We start from the raw sequence: 16,753 nt of genomic DNA on the forward strand, positions 1-16,753 counted from the left end.
TTCCGGCTCGTGCGTACAAATTATTCATGCCTGGGGACTTCCGGGAAGAGGTCCCGAAGGCCACGCGCCTGAGTGCTAAGGTGGGACCTCAGGGGGTGGGGCTGCGGACAGCAGAATCCATCTCATTTTCTGCTTTATTCGCTTTTATAGCATTTTAATTATTTCACAAGCATGACTCCTTTCACGATAAAAAAGTAAATATTCTAAAATTGACTCATTCACCAAGTTAACAACTTTTCTGCTTCCACTGGCCCGTTTGTTTCTCTTTTCTGCTACGAAACAGAGAAGGTGAATGCTGTGGCCTCCGGGGCAGGCCCAGCGCATATTAAACACTCAGTATTTTGAGCTGCCCAGGTGGCGTTTACAGATGAAGAAACCGAGGCCCAGCAAGGGTCCTGACCCATGACAAGGGGGCCTTCTCCTTGCGAGAGAATTATTGGTGCTAAGTAGCTGCTACGGCCTGGCCCACTGTGCAGCTCCCTCTCTGGGCCTCAGTTTCCCCCAGCACACTGAGCGGATCGGACCCAATCATGGACGGGCCCTGCTACCTCTGACAGTTTTGGATTCCAGGTTTCGAAGGCCTGGTCCCTCCTCAAAGGAGAAGGGGCTGACATGACGCTGTCCTTCCCATGGCTGGCCGCTAGGTATGGAGTGCACCTTGCTAGCGTAGCATTTCATTTCATTTCATCCTCTCACTAGCTCTGAGAGGAAGGGCTGGTGTTATTCCCACTTTACAGAAGAGGAAACAGAGACCCCGAGAGGCTAAGTCACTGGCACAAGGTCACACAGCCAGGGGGCAGTGTAGCTGGGATGCAGTCCTGGGAACCAGCCAGGATGCGGTGGCTGAGGAGGAAGCCTAAAAGCACGTCCCACGTCCCACACCTAGGGGCTCAGCCAGGCCCACTCCCTCCACGCCCTGTGGAGACGGCGCAGCCCAGCAGCCCATGGACCCCTCACCGCGGCCTTGGCCTTGCCTGTCCTCCCCTTTCCTGGAACAAGGTCATGTCTGTCCATATTCTGGGAGGGAGGAAGGGGAGAACAAATGAGGAATTTGCTTTGAATGCCTTCTTTCTAAAAACCGTAAACAACCAGAACTCTCTCAGAGACCATGGGGATTGTTTTGGAAAATGATGAGACAAGATGGGGGTGGAGGGAGATGGGGTAACGCACTAGGGTCAAATGGAGAAAACGGGATCCTACATGACAATAGTATTGAAAAATCCCGTAATCACCACCGTAATAGTTACCGCGGATGGTTAATCCGAGCCGGTGAGTGGGCAAGTTTCACATGCGTGAGCCCAAAAAATCTTCACGGAAACCCCGGGAAGTCAGTGCTATTGTTTCTCTCATTTCAGGGATGAGGAGGCTCAGCCGCCAGCCCACCAAGCCTCAGCCCGAGGTTTTGTCCCAACTCTGCCCCAAGCAGCCGGGCTCCCAGCAGGCACTCTCCCAGCAAGTCGGTGGGTAGGCGTGGGCTCTCCCATCTCGAGGTTCCTCCGGCCTCGGCTCTGGGAGGCCTAACCTACCCCTGGAGCACCAGCCTCGGACAGAGCATCATTTCCGGAAGGACTGGAATCTGTCCCGATCCCGAGGGAGCCAGGCCCAGGAGGAAGCGAACCGGGGCTGCCAGGTCAGGGAAGGCCAGACTTCAAGTCCAGGCAGGGAGTGGCTGGGTTTAGAAGGCCCCTGGGGCTAGACTGGGCAGGACAGAAAGGGCAAGGCTAGCCAGGTAAAGGCTCAGGCATCATCCCATAGGGCCAGGCACCCTCAAGGCCCACATTGGGTGGGGCTGTGGGTTGGAGAGGAAGCCAGTGGGGGCTGAGGAAGTGACAACCAGAACAAGGTGACCCAGACAGAGCCAGAAGGCACAGATGAGTCTGACAAACCTTAATCGTCTGGGCTGAGAGGGGCCAGGGCAGGGTGGGAGGCAGGGACAAAATCCATTCTAGACCTTTCAGGTTATCCAAGGGAGACTGTGGGACCAGGGTCCGGGAGCGGAGGGCGCGAAGACAGGAGGAGAAGGCCCCGGGCAGAGGGTGGTGAGAGGAGAGGGGATGGGCATAAACCTGGGGTGGGGGTGCCTCGCTCAGCAGAGTAGGAAAAGAGGCAGCCGCATGAGCCCGCATGCCCAGACTGCAGTGACTCCAGCCCTGACCGCACCCAGCTCTAATTACGGGCATGCCTTGCTATCCAAACTCAAGAACTGTACCGATCTGAATCTGTTTTTAGAGAAATCCTTCGCTACCTAAAATTTCAGAACCAAAGAGATCGGAGAGTGTGGGGTCTCTCACTATCCAGCCTTGCTCTCCCAACTCGGGAGCCAAATGGATTGAGATAAAGAGAAAATGCTATTGTCTGTTTAGGGATTGACTGCAAACCCAGTCAATGGGTGGGCGGGGCTAGTGCCCTTCCCATCACCAGTGGATCCCCCCGGCTCACCGCCTGTGGCCTGGTGCAGGCCGGCACTGAGGAAGAGGAGGTCCACTCGCCACATGATTACAGAGTGCCCGCTCCACAGCAGGCCCCACAGGACAAGGGAAATGCTGATTGAGGGGTGAGGGCGATGTCACTCCCCCAGAGATTAAGGACGAAGGGGACAGGGCTGGCAGTGCCAAGGGGCTGGGTACCCTCATCTAAGTTTGGCAGCGAAAGGAGCGCTGGAAAGGAAAGACTGGAAGAACAGGGCAGCGGCTGGCTTCCTGGCGGAGTAGCCCTGAGCACATTCTTGAGAGATGTTCTAAGACAGCTTGGGAGGAACTGCCACGTGCTTGGTTCACAGGAAGCACCACAGGAAGGCAGGGGATGAGGACTTGGGGCAGGGGGACCTCGGAGAGGCCGGAGGGGTAGGAGTCCAGCCCCCTCAGGGACGAAGGGCTCACAGCGAAGAAGCCCTGAACAGGGTCCCCCTCTCCGGCCAGATGCTTGGCCCTGGGGAAGGCCTCCACGGGAGGGCCAGGCCTCAAGGCCCAGGTGGCACCCTCCCTGTAAACGCTACTCAGCACCGCACCCTCCCCTTCCCTGCCTCCCTGCAGCAACTGTCTCCCTGAAGCTGCCACAGGGACTTTACAACTTAAATTCCCACTGCAGCATCCTCGCCTGCGTGTTTGTGGGTGGTCCCCGAGGCCTCAGCGCCCCTCTCTCCTTCACACCTGCCCGCACCAGCTCTTCCCGCTTCCTCCCACAGCTTCTAGAGACACCACATGCCATGAATTTGGGGTCTCCAAGACCAAGGCTCACCACTCCAAAGGGGACTCTGAGCCAGAGAGGATGAGGGGCTCACCTGAGGTCGCACAGCAGGACTGAGGCACCTGGGGTTCAAACCATGGCCTGCCGACCTCCTCCTGATCCTGGCTCTGACCACTGTTCCCAGGGCTCCCCACCCCCAGTCCAGAGGGCAAAAAGGAAGGGGTCGTGGCTCCCTCTCCGGAGGCAGGGCCAGTCCTGGGCCCAGGAACTGGGAGGCCCTGTGAGTTATAGTGATTTAGTTGCTGCTGGGAGCGACAGAGATGCTGGAGCAGAGCCGTGTCAGGGTGTGTGGCGGCCTCACCCACCTTCCACATCGTCTCAGCCATCCTCGCTCCCTCCTCGCATTGACTCGCCCCTGGTACTGGTGGAGGAGAAGAGACAGGAGGTGTTGAGGGGGCCTGTCCTGCGGCTCCAGGCTCCCAGCCGCCTGCTGAGGAGCCCAGGGTGCGGGCCGAGTCCCAGTTCGGCCAGAGCCCAGCCCCGCAGCTGCCTAGCTCTCAGAGCCGCAAGCTCCTCATCGGTGAAGTGGACATAACCGAATCCACTGACAGCGCTCCCCAGGGAGAGGGGAGCACGTGAAGTGTGCAGTTCAGGACCCCCATACATGCCACTCTTAATCCCAGCAGTGCCCAGCTTCTAACAACAACGTAAGAGACTAAAACGATCATTAGCAGGTATAGCTTTTATAGTTTGAAGAAATCCAATTAAGACTTAAAAAAAAAAAAGAATGAGGAAAATAACCCACAAAATAAATGATAAGAGTGGGTAAGTCTTCGACAGACAAAGATCAAAGGGAGAGCCCAGGAGGAGGAAGGGACCTCACAGGCAAAGGGGAGGGGGAGGGAAAGCCAGGCCAGGAGTGTGCCAGGAACACCCCCACACCCAGGTTCCCACCTGACCCTTGGCATAATCTCCAGCCTCTGCTGGTGCCCGGAGCCAATCACCGCCCCCTTTTGTGCCCCTTTGCCAGCACGTCCCACAGAATTAGGAAGTAAGCTCACCCCACTAGGACAAAAGGCCTAACACACACACACCCAGATTCTTCAAAGGATGCCAGAGGTGAATATAGGTAAATACAGCCTTCCGTTTTACAGGTGTATGAATCGAGGCTCAGGAAGATCAGTGACTCATGAAAGGTCATTTCACTGTCAGTCAACAAAAACCTACTGTGCACCTCTGTGGGTTGTCACAGGAAATGCCCACCTCTGGGGGTCCTGATTCTCTCCTTAGCCCGAGAGGGCAGCCCGTGAATTCTGGGACTGGAGCTGAGTGTCCCAGTCTGTACCTGGCCACCGCTGTGCTCTAGGACCTTGGGGAGCCACTGCCAACCCAGGGCCTCCATCTCCACATCACATCTGTAACATGAGGACAGTAACTCCATCTGGCTTCGAAGAGGTCACTTCCCAGGACTTGGGGGCCAGGGCAAAACACTCACACACACACACACACATGGGGTTTGTTTGGGAGTCAAGCCTTTCAGCAAGCTGGCTGAGTAAGGGGTCTCATATCTTAGATCTCTAGATCTTAGGATGTCTATGACCACCGAGCGTTACCCACAGGGGCCTTCTCACCAGCCAGCCCTTGTCAGGTGTTGTCAGGTGTGCTAGTCGCTGAGAACGTTTGCATGTTCAACAGCTCATTGCAAACAGACATGGGTATGCCCACTTTACAGATGAGGAAACTGAGGCTCAGGGAGACCTGGTGACTTACTCAAAGATACACAGCCTAGAAGGGAAAGAGGCAGGTTTCCCACCTTGTCTCATACCAAAGCTTCTTCCTCCCCTGGTCTCTCAGGCTGCAATACAATTTCCAAAGCCCTGCCTTATGCTTTCTTGCTGTGTCTTTGCCTGAGCCCAAAAGACAGGCAAAGCAGACTTTACTGTCCTCATTTTACAGATGAGGAAACTGAGGTTCAGAGAGGCAAAGTGACTTTCCCGAGGTCACCCAGTTGGCCACACTATCAGAGCCAGGACTGAACTCTGGGGTCTCCAGCCCATCTTGTCAGAGCTGGCAGGGAACCTTCACGCCTGCTGGGTCCTTACTTGTCCATCTTCTCTGGGCCTCAGTTGTTCTAAATGGGTGCGTGGGTCCCTGTTGGCTCAGCTGATCTAAAATCTCAACGACAATCTAATCAGTGTTGTCCTCAAGAGCTGACCAGGATGCTGGCCTCAGCATCTCCTCTGAGCTGCTGGTGAGTCAGCTCTGAGTGGGAGGTGACCGCAGGCCCCCCAGGCTGGACAGAAGGATGGGGGGAAGAGGTGGAAGACAGGACTCAGCACTACTCCCACCTGTAGTACAGAGCACTATCTCCTCTGGGTTCTGGGTTCAAGTCTCAGCTCTCTGCCACCTACTAGCTGTGTGCCTTTGGCCAAGACACTTCTCTGAGCCTCTGTATCCCCTTCTGCAAAATGGCACAACAGTATATGCCCGACTGGGTTGTAAGAAGACTTCTAAGCTAAGAAACAGAAAGCTCTTCGCCCTGACAAGGAGAAGGCATGTCACTCATGGCCACTCCTATAAAGTCCCTCTTGTCCAAGCTTCCTCTAACGCAGGGAGAAGCCCTTGAAATGGAGGTCAAGCACCACCATCCCGCCCATCCCCCAGGCCCAGCACAGACAGCAGCCGGAAGAACATTAATCTCTGATTTTCCAAACCGACAACATTCAAGGATCACCCTACTTCCTGCACTCAGATAGCGGAGGCTGGCAAGACCCGGGGAGGCCCCAGGGTAGCCTGAAGTTCCCTGACGATGCTGGAGGACTGGGGGACTGAGGGATGGGGCGCTGGGCCCACGGTGCGCCTATGGAAACTAAGGCTCGGAGAGAAGAAGGGGCTTGCTGAGCTGAGAAGGGGAGGAGGCACTGCAGGGGTCCTCAGAGAGCAGGCCTGGAAAGCCTCCAGGTCTGCTCTCTGAGGACCCCTGCAGTCCCCTCAAACCTTCAACTCAACCACCTGGCAGATGGTTCCTCCACCGGAGGAACGTTTCAGACAAGGAGATGGAGACAGAGAACTGAGTCCCCTTCCCATGTCCCTCAGCTGGGAAGCAGTGGGGACAGGATCTGAGCCCAGGCCAGGGCTCCCCTCCACGCGGGCCGTGGGGCGCCTGCACCAGGCGGAAGACCTCCAGCTGAGATCGCGGCAGCTCTGTGCCAACCCTGGGGACTTCGCGTTTGTCCCGGCCCTGCTTTGGCCCGAGCCGAGAGCACGGTGCCAGGCCCGTTCCTGGTCCATCCGGTCCCTCCAGCGGGCTCCGAGACACGCCTCACCCACCGGGCCCGGCCCGGTTTCAGGGCTGAGAGATTTGCCGACTGAAACCAGGCCGGGCGGGGCGGGCCCACAACCTGTCTGCCTGGTTCCCAGAGCACCAGGGAGCAGGGCCAGGGTGACGAGGTGGGGGAGGCCGCCCGGGACACCAACCCTACCCACCCCAGAGCTGAAGGAACAGCAGAAACAGAGGGGGCAGGGACCCCATTCTGCCGTGTCGTAGTAGTGCTGTCACCATGAGAAAGCAGGAAAAGCTTGGGGTCTAGAGAGGTGTCAGCCCTGTCTGAGGGTCACAGAGCACGTCCCACAGGGCGGGGTGGCCATGCCGGCCCCCAGTGCCTAGCCCGGGGCCCTACCACTTGACCGCCCCTGTGCTCGCCGTTAACACCAGCAGAAGCTGCTTGTTCAGAGCCCGCTCTGCACCCAGGATGGTGCTGCACGTGTTCGCGTGTCATTTCACGCCTTATCCCCACTTTACACAAAAGGACACTGCAATGCAGACAGGGTAAGTCTAGGGACACCCAGGTTGTAAATGATGTGTACCCAGAACAGCCTCACAGGGAACCAAACTTTGCGTGACTCCATCTCACCGCTGTCTTCCTTCCTTTGGGGGCAGGGCTCCACGCAGGACCGGCCTGTGGGTGGCCCCCGTCAGGAAGGTGGACAGAAAGGCTGACAGGTTCCCGCTCAGGACTTTAATCAGGGGGAGAAGGCGGGGAAGCCCAGAGGAGGAGGGGAATGACAGGCTCCATCGGCCAGCAGGGGCAGGAGAGGAGTCTGGATGGGCAGACCGCCTAGGAGCCTAAACTAGCAGCAGGAGCTCTGCAGAGTCAAATCCAAGATGGGCGCTCCCGCCACCCCAAGCCGGTCCTTGTCCAGAAGGGGAACGACTCCCAGAGAAGTCAAGAGACTGATCAAGGGTCACCCCAAGAGTATCCCCTGAAGAAAGGGTGTGCTCAGAGCATCTGCAGAGCGATGGCAGGTCCCTGGGACCCCCACTTGTGGGCACCAGAGGATTCCCACCACTCCATGCCCTGCTCCCCAACGCAAGGCCACCAGGGTGAAGCTGGCCTTCTAACTAGGGGCCAGTCCAGCTCAGTCCAAATGATGCCAATAGTCACTGCCCCCAGCCAGGCCACTCTCATGTCACGCCTGCCACAGCCTCCAAATTTCTCCCCCTCAACCTCTCCTGCTCAAAAACCTCCCGTGGCTCCCACTGCCTTGGGCCCCTCAGCATGCCCCAGACCCCGTGGGCCCTTCCGTGCACAGGGTCCTGCACAGGCTGCTCTCCGGGTCAGCGACACTCCCCTCTCCTCCACGGAGCTCATTTCTCAGCCCTCTGCAGCACTGTCCCTCCCCCCAGGAAGCCCCCAGGCTGGTGGGTGCCCCCCACTTACTCCCACAGCCCCCCATGATCTCACAGTGGGTAAAGGCTGTTCCCTGTCTGACTCCCCCTGGCAGTACCCACCACATCTAGGACAAATCGCAGCACACAGTAGGAATGGGAAGGAAGCGGAGAATGAGAGGCCAGAGGCAGAGACATCGAGCCAGGCCGGTCCCCCGCCCGGGGAGACACCACCCCCATTGAGCAATAAGCTCCCATGCACACCCCAGAGATTTCTCACCACAGAAAGGGAGGCCAATGCCCAACCCAGGGGCCGTGGCTGAGTCCCAGGGATGACAGAATGTGCACGACACTGTCCCTTTTTTCCCTCAGGAAGGCAACTGCCACCATAAGGTTCCCTTCCTGCTGGCCTCAGGTCCCCCAATGGGACTCTCTGTTGGGTCACTCCTTCCCAAGGGCCAGTTATTAACCAGGAAAAACCTCTTCCCATAAATACAGCACACCAAGGCCAGATAATGACAGCCACCTGACCGCAACCGCCCAGCTCTGTGCGAGTGACTTTACGTGGGAGATCACAATGGCATGAAGGAGGGAGGGCCCGTCATTACCACCGCAGACGGAGGAGGAAACGAAAGCTCCACACAGCTGGAAAGGCACAATGCTGGCTGGCGACACCCAGCGCTCACATGGGCTCGCGCTCGATAGGGGCATTTACTGAATTTTGACACTGAGCCCTGGCAACGGTCCCAGAGGGTGGGTACAGGTATCACCCATCCCCCTGAGGAAACAGAGGCTTTGAGGCCTGGTGACTTGTCCAAGGTCAGCCAACCTCAAGTGGAGGCGGGCAACTCTAAGCTGGGGCTTGAACCCAGACTCCGGGGTTGCAGAAACGACAGGAGACAGCCATGCACAGCGGTTGGTAAAGGCTCTCACTGGCCTCTGGTGGCCGAGGAGACCACACGCTCACCCCATCGCCACATTCTCAGCCCCCGACACGGGGCCTGGCACACCGCAGCCCGCAAACACGTTACCCTGAATCTGATGCGAGATCCACTAAGATTCCACTTCCTCCCCATTGCCCCACCCTGGCCATTTCCTACCTGTCTCAGGTACTTCCCACCTCCGTGCATCACCTAGGCTCTGCCCTCTGGCTGGAACTCTCTTCCCTCTCTTTCCCACAGTTCGAATTCTTAGCCAGACTTCAAGGCCCTACCCAAACATCGTCTCTTCCTTCACAATGTTTTGCAGTTGCCCATTTGCATGTAATTATAATACTAACTGGGGCATGAGCTAATGCGTGTAACACTTAGCCCAGTGCCAGGCACAGAGACAGCTCCCTGTGTTAACAATCACTGTCAACATCATTTCGTTTAACCCTCACCCGGATGTATTGTTAAACCCATTTTGTCGATGAGGCGTCTGAGGCTCAGAAAAGTGAAGTGATTTGCCCGCCATCACATAGGTAAGAGCAAATTTGGGACATGTGCCTAGAACAGTGCAGCTCACGAACTCCCATGTACTTGTTGACTCTCTGCTGGGACATTCCCCACTCGAAGGGCAGCTCCCCGGGTCTGCTACAGGCCACTGGACCTGAGAAGGGCCCCCGTGAGATTGGACAGATGGGGAAACTGAAGCTGGGAGAGTGGGGGAGGAGAGCCAAGCTCCCCCAGCCTCGTCACTGGCGCCGTGGAGAGAAGTCAGCAGGATTTTGGTACTCAGAGAGGAACGCCGGCTCCGGCCTGGAATGCTCTCCCACAGCCCACCCCCTCTGCCTGGCCCGCTCCTCCTCCTCCCCAGGCTCCAATGTCACCTCCTCGGGAACCCCCCAACCCATATCCTGTCCCCGCAGCCTCCGCTGCCACAGTCCCCACTTCTCCTTGGCATTCTTCACCGCTCCGATGACTGTGTCACTGGGAAAGACTCCTTCGACCCATCTCCCCACAGACAGAGACCTTGTTCCGCCATCTCCCCAGCACCCCGCTCATGCCTGGCCCAGGCGGGAGCTCGATAAACACGTGCTGAAGGAACAAGGCCTGGGTGGAAGCTCACTCAGTGTCGGTGCCAAAATGGCTTCCCAGGAGGCCACATGGGCCTGGGAAGGAGGCTAAGGAGGGCAGAGGCTGGCTGGGCCTCCCCAACGCGAAGAAGGCAGCTTTGGGGGACGGTGGGAGCAGGCAGGAACCGCCGGGAATTCTCACAAAGCTGCCTTGAAAGCTCTTCTCGGCTAGCAAATATTTAACCACAGCTCAGTCTGGTGGGAAGAGTGAGCTCAGAGGCAGGAGGGCCTGAAGGAGGGAGGTGGCTGAGCACAGGCCAGAGAAATGCCCCCCAAAAAAGCAGACTGAAGACCCGCCCACCCACGGGGGACTGCCCTTTCCTTTACACCTCGAGGCCTCCTCAGAGGGAGGAAGTCAGTTCCCATCTTGACACAAACAGAGGGAAACAAAAGCCCTCTCATCTCCTCCCTCCCTGCCCTCCCTGTCTGGCAGCGGCCCCGTGCCCACAGCCTACAGTTGGCAGCTTGTTCTGGAGCCCAGAACCTAGGCGTCCTTGCTCTCTGGGAGCACAGACCCAAGCTGGGAAGGGTGAAGACAGGGTGCCAAGACCCCCCTGCAGCGTCTCCCACCCAGGGCAGGACCAGCCTCCCCGCACTTCCCCTAGGCCCTTAGGGGAGCACCATACTTCTGCTGCTGGGAGCACATCGCGAGTTGGGCTCCCAAGGCTGGTGTCTTGCACCACGCCCTGTCATGGCCAAGGCCACGCCCCAGCCCAATAGGGCCATGAAGAAAGAATCAAAGGGGGGTCAAAGGCAGCTGGAGACCCCCAAAGCTGTACAATGGCCCAGGAGGATCTGTCACCTTGCACTGTACACCCCTGCTCAACTTCCCCATCCTTCCACCTCCAGAGAGGACTGACTTGGGAGCCAGACAGATACAGAGCAAATCCCAGTTCAATGGTCCAATGGCCTCACCTCTGAGCCTTGGTAGTCTCCCCTGTGCCATGGAGATAACTAGCTTCTCTCTCATATAGTTGCTGTCATCGGGATGGGCACAGAGGTGGCTGATATGTACTAATGGCAGCTTTCAGTGTTGTGTTTCATGCCAAGAAACGGGGACCAGCAAAGAGGAACCAGAACAACAGCTACCGGGCCCCTCGGCGGGCCACTCAGGGGATGGGAAGGTGACATGCTTGGGGTCCAATCTTTCTGGGCTCCCAGAGGTTAACTAATCAGAAAGGAGAAGGAGACAGAGAAGCACCAATGAAGGTTCCGAAAGCGAACACCCCACGGACCGCACGCCACCGCACCTCCGCTCCGTGGCGCTGCAGAGGGTGAGCTTCTTGACTCTGAGACTCCACTTCCCACAGGTAGCCTCACAGGATGGACAATGCGAAGGGAGAGGCCTCATGGGGAAATGCTTTGAATTCCATGAAGGCAAGTGCGCCCTGCTCTCCTGGTATCTTGTATTGATAACTCATTCTTTCTCTTATCACATTGACTAAGACATCCAGATCAATGCTAATGAAAATACCTCTAGCGTTTCAACATCAAGTTTGCTCAGTCTTGCTCAGTATGTGATGAATGACCCTGTAAAGGGCTGAGTACCAGGTAGGGCCTGCTAAGCGGAAGGATGGAGGACTTAGCTCTTCTCCCCAAACAAAAGAGTTGGATAACCCCCTGGGAAAATAGTTTCTGGAAAAACCCAGTCATCGCCATTTGCCCCAACCAAACTAGCGCCTGTTCTCAAGTGACCCACTAAGGATGGACAAAACTCCACAGAGGGATTTCTATCTCAGATGCCCAGTGTGGAACAGGTGACTCCAGTAGGTAGAGAGCTCCCCATCACTGGAGGTGTGCAAGCAGAGGCTGGGGGGTCAATTGGTAAGGAGACTGTGGAGGAGATTCTGTCCCGGGAGGGAGGGTAACAGTAAAAACACAAACTTTGAGACCTGCAGACCTGGTTCTGCTACTGACCATAACTTCCTGAGCCTCAGTTTATCTATAAAATGGGGAGAAAAATAGTACACACCTCGAAGAGTCGTTGTGAGAAGTAACTAAGACAATGAGCAAGAAGTGTCTGGCGCTCTGCCTGCCTGTTGGTGAGAGCCCCATAAATGCCCACTGCTGTTCTAATAAGAACCAATCACTAATAAATGTCAGTTCCTAGGGCCCAACCCCAACAGACCGGAGCCACACAGAGACACAAACCCCCACATTTCATCAGCCGAGTGCCCTCTGACACCAACATCCTCTTCACTGAGTCCAGGCTCCTTCCTGAGCTGCCTCAGACGCAGATTCCCCCTGCCCATCACGCGTGTGCGCGCGCGCACACACACACACACACACACACACACACACACACTACCGCCTGCAGTGCTGGCTCTCTGGGTCCTGAAGGCAAATGAGGTGGGGGCAGGGGTAGGGTTCCTGCCTTCTCAAAGCCAGGGAGGGAGAGGCCAAGGGGGGAGGGGGAGGGAGGAAGATGAGCCAATATGAAAATTCACTCCTGTGCTCGCTGCTGAGCCAGAGGAAACCCAATCCCGGGCTGGAATGCCAGGGAACCTCGGCAGGGTGAGGCTGTATGCGGACAGAAGATGGAAAGTTTATTCAAATAACAAGACTGAGAAGACGCAGGCCCTGCCCCACCCTGGGTCACCAGCTGCAGGTCTCCTTGGGCTCCAGAAGGGGAGGTACCAGAACAAGTCTTCTCGAAGGCCCTGCCAGCCTCACATTCCTCGTTCCAGGTGCCTGCCTGTCCCCCATCTGTGCTGCATGGGAAACTCGGCTCTCAGCTAACAGGCCCAAGTCTCTGGTCCACTCCCCAGGGGTAGTGTCCCCTTGAGCATGAGTGGGGAAGCGCCATCTCCCTGGTGGCGACACACAGAGTCCAGGCACAGACTCCAGGCGGTGAGGCAGGATTAAGAGCACGGGGCCGAGTCCAGGCACTGACTGCCCCTGGGTGACCTTGGGCAAGTCCCTCACCCTTCCTGGCTCTGTCTTCTCGTTAGGCCAGTGAAGCGGTTGGACTCCACTGCACTGGATCCTCAAGGCCTTGACGCCCTCCAACGGTGACATAAAACGGTGTTCCCTCCCCAACACAGGATCACATAGGTAGGCCCAGAGGAGCTTGTCCGTCAGGCTTGATCACATTGACCCACGTTCCACCCGTCAACCTGGGGTGCCGAAAGCACAGTCCCTGACAGTCACCCCTCCCCGCTTCAGGCCAGAATCCCTTTTCAGTCATCGGCACAGCTTTGCTTTAATAATTAACTATTTAGAGTTTGTTTTCCCCATGAGGGCAGGGACACTGTCAATCTCATTCATGATACATCCCCAGAATGGAGCATGGCACTCAGCACATAAATATTTGTCCCTGACTGCGAGATTACATCTGAATGCCTCGATTCGTCAGCCTAGCATCTTAAGACACAAGAAGAGTATGAGTTTTCAAAAAGCCCAGCTTAGGCCTGGGGACATACCCTGCACTACCCCTGGGCATGGCGTTAGCCGTGGGCTCTCCAATTCCAGTAGGGCACTTCCTGCACAGGTAGGGCCGGGTCTGGAGCAAGCAAGACCAGCTCAAGGCTATGCCTCGGCAGCAGAAAAGGTCACCACCCTGTCACACAAACCAAGCTGACACCTAAGCTCAGATCCTCCGTTTCTTCTTCCGACAGATTCTGTCAAACAATACAGCATCTGTAAAGGGCCTGGAAACTGGAGCTGAGCGGGCCCAGCACTTGAGCCTTCTCTGCCCGCTCCAGCTGGCACGGGTAGGGGGTGGGGGGGACCATGCTGAGAGGCAGGAGGCCTGGGCTATTACCTGGGGCAGGCACATCACCCTGCTTCCGTGTCCCCCATCAGAACGAGATCCCAGCCCCACGGAGGGCCCGGTACTTTGAAAAACAACCACCAAAGTGCTGTGCACACGGGAGAACTGATGCTGAGGCCAGCAAGAACCATGGCAAAAGCACCAATTTCTGGGAAATTCTGTTTTGCTCAAGTACCTGTACTGTCTTAGCTTTGGACCTTTGCAGAGCTGCCCCTCTGCCTATGGCCCCGTCCTCCCTCAACCTTTCAATGTCACCTAGACACCTCGTTCTCCACCAAGCCTTCTGTGACCTCCACGTCTGGGTTACTGCTGCTCTCTGGGCTCCCCTGGGCTGGGGTGCCACGCTGGGTCTGTCCTCCCAGAAAGGGACCCCTGGGAGGGCGAGGACCACGCTGCCTTCCCATCGCATGACCTGGCACTGAGCAGGCTCTCAAACTACGATGAAACGGATGAATTAATCCCACGGAAATGATCACAGCTGTCCAACAAAGCACTGTGTACAACAATGAAAAACAGAAACAATCCGAGTGCTCAGCGAGAGGGTTCTGGCGGATCGATTTGAAATGCAGACTATGGGGACATAATGGAATATTCTGTGGCCATCCAACATGCTGCAGGGGAGATGACACGTGTGCAGATGCCCACAACCCACTGTTGATTATGCATCAGAAAAATGCCTGAAAGTCATTCTTTCTGAGTGGTAGGATTGGCGATTTTCATTTCCTTCCTATTACTTCTCCTTTTTTTCTAATTTTTCATTGATCGTTGGATATTGCTTAAGTAACAATAACAACAAAAGAGTGAGCTCTGAGGAAGTTCAAAACAGAAAGCTCAAGCCGGGGCTGAGGACCTGACCTTTGGTGAATGCTGGCAGGTGGGAGCCACTGCAGGTCTGAGGGCGAGGTCAGAGCTCACCGCCGAGACAGACCCAGCCTAACACCATTCTGTCACTAGAGTCCAGGTGGCCTGGGCTCCTCCAGGAGGGAAGCCCTGCCCTTGGTGGGGGCACTGGACCCCAAAGGCAGAAACTCTCTTCTGAGCATTCACTCTGTGCCAAGCACCAGGAGTGTGACATCCCTCATAGAGCTCACAACACTCTTGAAGGTAGATAGGGAAACAGAGGCACCGAGAGCTGACGTCACAATGAAGACAGGCAGAGGGGAAGCCCTGGGCATTGCAGAAAGAGATCTTGGAGCCCAGCCTTCTTCTTCACACTGCTTCAGCAGACACCACCTCACCCGGGGACCCTGGGCCCGTTCTGGCCAGAGCAGTGAGCAGGACGCCTAAAGCCTAGAGGAGGTTGGTAAATCGTAGACTCTCCCAGTTGGATGAGAACCCACCCACACCCGCCTTCACTACCTGGCATGGAGAAAGACTCCATGTTGTGGAATCGACCCACTGTCTCTGGATTGAACCACTAGTTTCAACCATCCACAGGCACAGGTGCCTCCCCGGCAGGGCACAGAGAACACGCTTCAATACGTTTGTTGTTAATCTTACCCGCAGCAGCAGATATAAAATCCTCTTTCTAAAGTCCAGCCAGTAAGTGTTGATGAGAAAAGGCTCCCTACGCCCTGGCTCCTTTGCCAGGTACTCAAGGCCGCACCGGACAGGGCTCCCGTCCGTCCCTCTCTCTCTAGCCACAGTCCCCACCCCCACCCCCGGACTCCCTCCAAGGGCAGAAAACTGTCCGTGCTAAGCCGCTCCCTCCACTTGCCTGTATCCCAACTCCGATAGCCAAAATTCATCTTGTCCTTCAGGATCCAACTTAAACACCTCCCTTCCAGAATCTTCCCTGCTCTCATCCTTTCTCCCAAGCCTGCCCTGTGCTTCGCAACGCCCTCGGGACTCCTGTCAGGTGAGGGTGGCTCAGATTTTTAAGTCAGACAGAGGAATCAAAATTTTCCCCAAAATATGGTCAATAGGACTATCTTTTAATTTAATATATTTACCATAAAAAAAAAACGAGAGAGAATGAAGGAAATAATCTATAACCCTACCAAGTTTTAAAAATCTGTTAACATTTTTATGAATTTCCTTCTTACACCTGTACAGATATATATACTTGCAGACAAACAGAATTATATCTTAACTTTATTGGCTACATATCGTGCAATTGAACATGACCTACTAGTTACACTGTCCCCCTCTCTCCTTTCATTTCCTGTTTTAACCAATGCTGTAACACAGTGTAACTATTTGGCCACATCCAGGTAAACTCCTGATGCGGAATGGCGAGGTGTTTCACCAGGGGCTTTGAGCCACCTCTCTGCCGTTGCTCCTACTGGTGGCGGGGCTGGAGAGGAACCCCATTGGGCATCCATTTCCTGCCCAGCCTTTAGAAGGACCCAATGTTTTAGCCTCAGTGGCCTCTGTACCCCATATTTCTGCCTCAGGATAAATGAAGGATTTCGAGGGCTACAAACGCAGTCTGGCACTGCAGTTACGCAGTCCCAGGGGCTGTGTTCGTCATCCTAAAAGCCAGGAGTGACAACCCAGGCCCTATGTAGGGCCAGCAGCAGGACCCCAGCCTCTGTCACAGCCTACCTCTCTGAGGCGTATTTTACTTGACAAGAAACTGAAGCACAAGAGGGAAGGGACTTGGGCTCTCCCACCTCCTCAGAGCACCCCGGGCAAGTCCCTTGGCCTGTTTCCTCATCTGTGACAGGGGGACAAATAACAGGCACTGTTGTGACAATTCCACGGAATGTGCGCCACACAGGCCTGGCACAGGGACCACAAGTGTGAGCTCTCTAGGAGAGTGGTCATTTTGTCGCAACGATTTGCCCTCTGATAATTATTTAATCAATGACTGACTGGTAACTATTGTTCAATGTGTCTCTCCTTTAGCTCTACACAGGCAGGGCCTGGGTGAGCCAGGTTGGGTGCCAAATACATAGTGGGCCCACGGTCAACGGTCAACGTGTGTCCCTGTGCCTGACACACAGTGAGTCGGCGGGAGCACCAGGACTCAGGTATCCAGTTCCCTGCCTGTCAGACCAGGGGTTCAGTCCTGGGGGCCCAGAGGCCCAGCACTTGGAGCTGCAGAGGAGCCAGGAAGCAGGAGCAG

The 16,753-nt window shown here is 56.1% G+C and overlaps 1 protein-coding gene across 1 annotated transcript in view; it reads right to left on the bottom strand.

Moving 5' to 3' along the window:
* NIBAN2 (niban apoptosis regulator 2) overlaps positions 1 to 16,753 on the bottom strand; it is a 48,849-nt gene that overhangs the window by 20,755 nt on the left and 11,341 nt on the right. The gene's annotated exons all lie outside the window — the stretch shown is intronic.

Source organism: Pteropus medius, unplaced genomic scaffold, assembly GCF_902729225.1.
Source record: "Pteropus medius unplaced genomic scaffold, Ma_sr-lr_union100, whole genome shotgun sequence".
NCBI lineage: Eukaryota > Metazoa > Chordata > Mammalia > Chiroptera > Pteropodidae > Pteropus > Pteropus medius.